This window comes from Arachis ipaensis, chromosome B4, assembly GCF_059453495.1.
Source record: "Arachis ipaensis isolate K30076 ecotype BB chromosome B4, ASM5945349v1, whole genome shotgun sequence".
NCBI lineage: Eukaryota > Viridiplantae > Streptophyta > Magnoliopsida > Fabales > Fabaceae > Arachis > Arachis ipaensis.
The window spans coordinates 36,652,784-36,660,654 of NC_142439.1; the positions used below are offsets into that span (position 1 = coordinate 36,652,784).

Below are 7,871 nucleotides of genomic sequence, written 5' to 3' on the forward strand. Positions count from 1 at the left end.
ATCACTGGGCGTCCCAGGAGGTTTTCCTCACTGGGATTCACGTCCTCTCCCACCCTTACAGGTTCGGCCATGGTAATTAATTCAATGGCCTTGCATTCTCCTTTTGGATTCTCTTCTGTATTGCTTGGGAGAGTACTAGGAGGGATTTCAGTGATCCTTTTACTCAGCTGGCCCACTTGTGCCTCCAAATTTTAAATGGAGGACCTTGTTTCATTCATGAAACTTACAGTGGCCTTAGATAGATCAGAGACTAAGTTTGCTAATTTAGAGGTATTTTGTTCAGAGTTCTCTATCTGTTGCTGAGTGGATGATAGAAAAGGCTTGCTATTGCTAAACCTGTATCTTCCACCATTATTAAAGCCTTGTTGAGGCTTTTGTTGATCCTTCCATGAGAGATTTGGATGATTTCTCCATGATGGATTATAGGTGTTTCCATAAGGTTCACCTAAGTAATTCACCTCTGCTATTGCAGGGTTCTCAGGATCATAAGCTTCTTCTTCAGAAGATGCCTCTTGAGTACTGTTGGATGCAGCTTGCATTCCATTCAGACTCTGAGAAATCATATTGACTTGCTGAGTCAATATTTTGTTCTGAGCCAATATGGCATTCAGAGTATCAATTTCAAGAACTCACTTCTTCATAGGCGTCCCATTACTCACAGGATTCCTCTCAGAAGTGTACATGAACTGGTTATTAGCAACCATGTCAATGAGTTCTTGAGCTTCTGCAGGCGTTTTCTTTAGGTGAATGGATCCACCTGCAGAAGTATCCAATGACATCTTTGATAGCTCAGATAAACCATCATAGAATATATCCAGGATGGTCCATTCTGAAAGCATGTCAGAAGGACACTTTTTGGTCAGCTGCTTGTATCTTTCCCAAGCTTCATAAAGGGATTCACCTTCTTTCTGTATGAAGGTTTGAACATCCACTCTAAGCTTGCTCAGCTTTTAAGGAGGAAAGAACTTGGCCAAGAAAGCCGTGACCAGCTTATCCCAAGAGTTCAGGCTGTCTTTGGGTTGAGAGTCCAACCACACTCTAGCTCTGTCTCTTACAGCAAAAGGGAAAAGCATGAGCCTGTAGACTTCAGGATTTACTCCATTAGTCTTAACAGTATCACAGATCTGCAAGAATTTAGTTAAGAACTGAAAAGGATCTTCAGATGGAAGTCCATGAAACTTGCAGTTCTGCTGCATCAGAGAAACTAGCTGAGGTTTCAGCGCAAAATTGTTTGCTCCAATAGCAGGAATGGAGATGCTTCTTCCATGTAAATTGGAATTTGGTGCAGTAAAGTCACCAAGCATCCTCTTTTCATTATTATTATTTTCGGCTGCCATCTCCTCTTCCTGTTCGAAAATTTCTGAAAGTTTATCTCTGGATTGTTGTAATTTAGCTTCTCTTAGTTTCCTCTTCAGAGTCCTTTCAGGTTCTGGATCTGCTTCAACAAGAATATTCTTGTCCTTGCTCCTGCTCATATGACAAAGAAGAGGGCACAGAAAAAATAATAATAATAATAATAGGGATCCTTTATACCACAGTATAGAGGTCCTTGTGTGAGTAGAAGAAAAGAAGAAGAAAATCTGAACTCAGAGAGAGAGGGGGGGAGTTCGGATTTTTGGTGAGTGATGTGAGGAGGAGATGTTAGTGGATGAATAAATAAATAGAATAAGATGAGAGAGGGAAAATTTTGAAAATAATTTTTTTGAAAAAGAGTTAGTGATTTTTGAAAATAGTTTTTGAAAAAGGTTAGTAGTTTTCGAAAATTAAAATCAAAAATTAAAATAATTAGTTAATTAAAAAGAATTTTTGAAAAAGAGGGAAGATATTTTCGAAAATTAGAGAGAGAGAGTTAGTTAGGTAGTTTTGAAAAAGATAAGAAACAAACAAAAAGTTAGTTAGTTAGTTGAAACAAATTTTGAAAAGATAAGAAGTTAGGAAGTTAGAAAAGGTATTTTGAAATCAAATTTTTGAAAAAGATAAGATTTTGAAAAATATAAGATAATAAGATATTTTTGAAAAGATATGATTGAAATTAGTTTTGAAAAAGATTTGATTTTTAAAATCACAATTAATGACTTGATTCACAAGAAATCACAAAATATGATTCTAGAACTTAAAGTTTGAATCTTTCTTAACAAGCAAGTAACAAACTTGAAATTTTTGAATCAAAACATTAATTGATGATGTTATTTTCGAAAATTATGAGATAAAGATAAGAAAAAGATTTTTGAAAAATATTTTAAAAATTTTCGAAAATAAATAAGAAGAGTGAAAAAGATATGATTTTTGAAAAAGATTTTGAAAAAGATAAGATTTTTAAATTGAAAATTTGATTTGACTCATAAGAAACAATTGAATTTTTAAAAAATTTTGAAAAAGTCAATACAAATTTTTGAAATTTTGAGAGAGAAAAAAGGAAAGATATTTTTTGATTTTTTTTTTAATTTTTAATGATGAGAGAGAAAAACATGAAAAAGACTCAATGCATGAAAATTTTGGATCAAAACAATGAATGCATGCAAGAATGCTATGAATGTCAAGATGAACACCAAGAACACTTTGAATGTCAAGATGAACATCAAGAACTTATTTTTGAAAAATTTTTAATGCAAAGAAAACATGCAAGACACCAAACTTAAAAATTTTTCATGTATAGACACTATGAATGCAAGAATGCATATGAAAAACAAGAAAAGACACAAAACATGAAAACATCAAGATCAAACAAGAAGACTTACCAAGAACAACTTGAAGATCATGAAGAACACTATGAATGCATGAATTTTTCGAAAAATGCAAGATGAATATGCAATTGACACCAAACTTTCAACTTAACTCAAGACTCAAACAAGAAACATGAAATATTTTTTATTTTTATGATTTTATGAATTTTTGTATTTTCTTTTAATTTTTTTCTAAAATCATTTTGGAAAAGAAAAATAAGGATTCCAAAATTTTTAATATGAATTCCAGGAATCTTGCAATCTTAGTCTAAAGCTCCAATCTGAGGGTTAGACATGGCTTAATAGCCAGTCAAGCTTTAGAATATATTTATACTTTTCATGTATAGAGCAACTAAGTGTGTGAGAATCAACAAGCTCTTGTGATGATAAGTTGAAGCCCCAGTCCAAAAGATTTGGACATGGCTTTACAGCCAGCAAGGATTCAATCAAATCATCATGAAACACTAGAATTCATTCTTAAAAATTCTGAAGAAAAATATATTTTTTTGAAAACATTTATTTTTTTAAAAATTTTTTTTTTCGAAAACAAAGGAGAAAATTTGAAAGATTTTTGAAAAATTTTTGAAAAGAAAACAAAAAGAAAATTACCTAATCTGAGCAACAAGATGAACCGTCAGTTGTCCAAACTCGAACAATCCCCGGCAACGGCGCCAAAAACTTGGTGCACGAAATTGTGATCATCAATGGCGCCATCAACATGGTACGCTCAATTGTAATCTCAACTTTTTATCACAACTTCGCACAACTAACCAGCAAGTGCACTGGGTTGTCCAAGTAATAAACCTTACGTGAGTAAGGGTCGATCCCACGGAGATTGTTGGTATGAAGCAAGCTATGGTCATCTTGTAAGTCTCAGTCAGGCGGATATAAAATAGTTATGGAGTTTTCGAAAATATATAATAAAATAAGGATAGAAATACTTATGTAAATCATTGGTGAGAATTTCAGATAAGCGCATAGAGATGCTTTCGTTCCTCTGAACCTCTGCTTTCCTGCTGTCTTCATCCAATCAATCCTACTCCTTTCCATGGCTGACTTTATGTAAGGACATCACCGTTATCAATGGCTACTTTTTATCCTCTCTGGAAAATGGTCCGATGTGCTGTCACTGCATGGCTAATCGTCTTGAGGCATCACCCTTGTCAATGGCTGCATCACATCCTCTTGTGAAAATGGTCCAAATGCTCTGTCACAGCACGGCTAATCATCTGAGGTTCTCGATCATACTGGAATAGGATTCACCCTCCTTTTGCGTCTGTCACTACGCCCAGCACTCGCGAGTTTGAAGTTCGTCACAGTCATTCAATCCCAGAGTCCTACTCAGAATACCACAGACAAGGTTTAGACTTTCCGGACTCTCATGAATGCCGCCATCAATCTAGCTTATACCACGAAGATTCTGATTAAGAGATCCAAGAGATACTCATTCAATCTAAGGTGGAACGGAAGTGGTTGTCAGGCACATGTTTGTGGGGGAATGATGATGATTGTCACATTCATCACATTCAGGTTGAAGTGCGAATGAATATCTTAGAAGCGGAATAAGTTGAATTGAATAGAAAAATAGTAGAACTTTGCATTAATGTTTGAGGAACAGCAGAGCTCCACACCTTAATCTATGGAGTGCAGAAACTCTACCGTATGAAAATACATAAGTGAATATAGGATAAGCATGGCCGAGTGGCCAGCCTCCCATGGAGGTCTAGAGATCTAAAAAAAGATCAAAAGATATTCAAAAGATGTCTAATACAGTAATAAAATGTCCTATTTATAATAAACTAGCTACTAGGGTTTACAGAAGTAAGTAATTGATGCATAAATCCACTTCCGGGGCCCACTTGTTGTGTTCTTGGGCTGAGCTTGAAGTCTACACGTGGAGAGGTCATTCTTGGAGTTGAACGCCAGCTTTTGTGCAATTTTGGGCGTTGAACTCCACTTTGCAACTTGTTTCTGGCGCTGGACGCCAGAATTGGGCAGAGAGCTGGCGTTGAACGCCAGTTTGCGTCATCTAAACTTGAGCAAAGTATGGACTATTATATATTTCTGGAAAGCCCTGGATGTCTACTTTCCAACGCAATTAGAAGTGCGTCATTTTGAGTTCTGTAGCTCCAGAAAATTTATTTTGAGTGCAGGAAGGTCAGAATCCAACAGCATCAGCAGTCCTTCTTCCACCTCTGAATCTGATTTTTGCTCAAGTCCCTCAATTTCAGCCAAAAAATACCTGAAATCACAGAAAAACACACAAACTCATAGTAAAGTCCAGAAATGTGAATTTAACATAAAAACTAATGAAAACATCCCTAAAAGTAACCAGATTCTACTAAAAACATACTAAAAACAACACCAAAAAGCGTATAAATTATCCGCTCATCAGTACGCATAGCCCTGTGCGCATGCACACGTTGGGAAGGTCAGTCTGTTAGGGACGCTAGCACAGTTTATGTGAGTGAACAGACTTGTGAATTTTTGTACCTGTGCGTATGCACAGGGGTGTCCGTACGCACACTTTTAAAAATCTTCCTGGGCGTGTGATGCAGGCAGAAATTGGTGAATTAAAAATTATTAGAATATATGCGTTGGAAGTATAGTTCTTAACTCGCCAGAAATCCACCGCTCAATTTAGAAAGGTGTCACAGAAAATTGAAATTTAAAATACTGGGAGTATGAATCCCAGGTCGTCTCCCAACGAGTTGCAGGAAAGGGTGCTATTTTATTAATCAGATGTTTTCGAAAAGGTTTGAGTTGAGTAAACAGGAAATTAAATTGATGAAATTGAATAATGTAAATAAAAGCCTTGATTGGGAGTTGATTACATGGAAGCCCTATTCTTGATGGAACACTCTTAAGATTAATTGACAATTGAGAGTTATTTCGTTTAGTTATCCTTTACTAAGTAAGGGAAGGTAAAACAAGTTGGAATACTGTTCTATCCACAAGTCCCAATCTACTCTTGGGAGGATTGGTGTCAGGAATTAGAGAGCAAACCAACAATAACCCAATTACAATCTTTCTCTTGAATCTTCCAACTCAAGGGTTCCTTTCAATCAACTCCCCATAAAGTTAGGGAACTACTCACTCATTGTAAAGGTAAAATTCATAGCATATAAAAAGGAATTAAAGAAAGACATTGTAAATAAAAATTAAAATAGTCAATTAAAAATAAAAGTGATCCTTGTATTAAATAATCCTAAAAATATTCCAATGGTAAAATTAAACAAAGCAAGGAACATGGAAGAGTAAGCCAAGTAAAGAAAACGAACTAGAATGACGAAGTCTTGATGAGGTAATAACTCTTCTCAATATCCCAATGCAAAAAGCTAGAGAAAATAAAATCCTAAGAACTATCAATGTTTAGAGAGAAAAACCTAGGGGAGGAGTAAAACTAGAACTAAAAAACTAAAACTGTGTAGAATGAATTGTTGTTTTTGGTTTCTGCATGTTCTCTGGCTCTAGTCTGCTGTTCTGGGCCGAAAACTGGGTCAAAATAGGGTCCAAAATTGCCCCCAGCAAATCCTGCAGATTATGCAGATCACGCATGTCACGCGATCGCGTCATCTATGCGGACGCGTCATTCGTGCTTTTCCTTGCCACGCGTTCGTGTCGTCCACGCCTCCGCGTCGCTCGTGCTTTTCCAGTCCGCACGGTCGCGTGAGCCACGCTGCCGCGTCACTGCGATTTCTCCTCTTTCGCGCGGTCGCATGAGCCATGCGGTCGCGTCACTTCTCGCTGGTTATCTCCTCAATTTCTTGTGTTCCTTCCATTTTTGCTAGCTTCCTTTCCAATCTCTAACTCATTCATGCCTTATAAAGCCTGAAACGCTTAACACACAGATCACGGCATCGAATGGAATAAAGGAGAATTAAAATGCATAATTAAAAGTCTCTAGGAAGCAGTTTTCAATTATGTAATAATTTCAGGAAGGAAATATAAATGCATGCTAAATTAATGAATAAGTGGGTAAGGATCATGATAAAACCACACAATTAAACACAATATAAACCATAAAATAGTGGTTTATCAACCTCCCCACACTTAAACATTAGCATGTCCTCATGCTTAATTGAAGGAGATAAAGTAAATAAGTATGAACATGCAGAAACTCATGCAATGCAATGCAATCCTATGTATATGAATGCAACTATATGATTCATGTCCACTTGATCAAAAGTAAATAAGCTCTTCAAAACAATTACAAATCAATTTCCACTAATTCTATCATTATTCAGTAAGACAGATAAAAGTGCAAGAAGATAGCTTATGAAAGCAGGGAACATGGAAATTCAAGCATTGAACCCTCACTGATGATGTATGTACGCTCTAATCTCTCTAGTGTATAGGGTAATCACTCTATCCTTCTCTAATCATGCTTTCTAACTTTTGTTCTTCTCCTAACCAATCAACAACAGTTAATATACCAATGCAAACATCATGAGGTCTTTTCAAGGTTGTAATGGGGCCAAGGTAGGTAGGGATACATGTTTGGTCAAGTGAGCTTATAAATTGAATCTTTAATTAACCCAAGCTTCAACCCAACCTATATAACTTGCATAACCTTAGAATTCATACCTAGCTACCCAGAATTCCCCTTTTACATTCCATACTCATGTATCAACTTTTTATTTTAATTTTTATCATATGTGCATTGATCTTTGAATTCTCAATTCAGCATTGGGGTAATTTTGTCCCCTTATTCATTTATTTATTAATTTTTTTTAAATAGAAGCAAAAATAAACATAGCTTATCAATGCACATAGATTTTTAATTCTTATAGTTTCACATGAGCAGGTATCCAAATTCCCATTAAATTAACATGACACATTCCCTTAATAACTTTTGTTCCCACAATTTTCCATACTTAACTAGCACACACAATTCTATCTTAAGCTAACCAAAGATTCAAATTGGGATATACAATTGTTTTTCCGCTTAAGGCTAGTAATGTGGTGAAATATAGAACAAATAGGATTTAAAGGCTCAAAGTGGTTAACAAAGGTAATTAAAAAGGGTAGGCTTAATTTGGATGAGTGAGTTTAAACAAATAATGGCCTCAATCATGTGCAAGCATATAAATATAATAAATATTGGACATATAAGATAAAACAAAATATAGATTACAATCATAGAGA

The 7,871-nt window shown here is 35.6% G+C and overlaps 1 non-coding gene across 1 annotated transcript; it reads left to right on the forward strand.

Annotated features, from left to right (window-relative positions):
* The first annotated feature begins 833 nt into the window (after positions 1 to 833).
* On the forward strand, positions 834 to 941 carry LOC148567197 (small nucleolar RNA R71). Its single transcript, XR_015882245.1, has one exon. It is a non-coding gene; the product is annotated as a small nucleolar RNA R71 (small nucleolar RNA).
* The last annotated feature ends 6,930 nt before the right edge of the window (positions 942 to 7,871 follow it).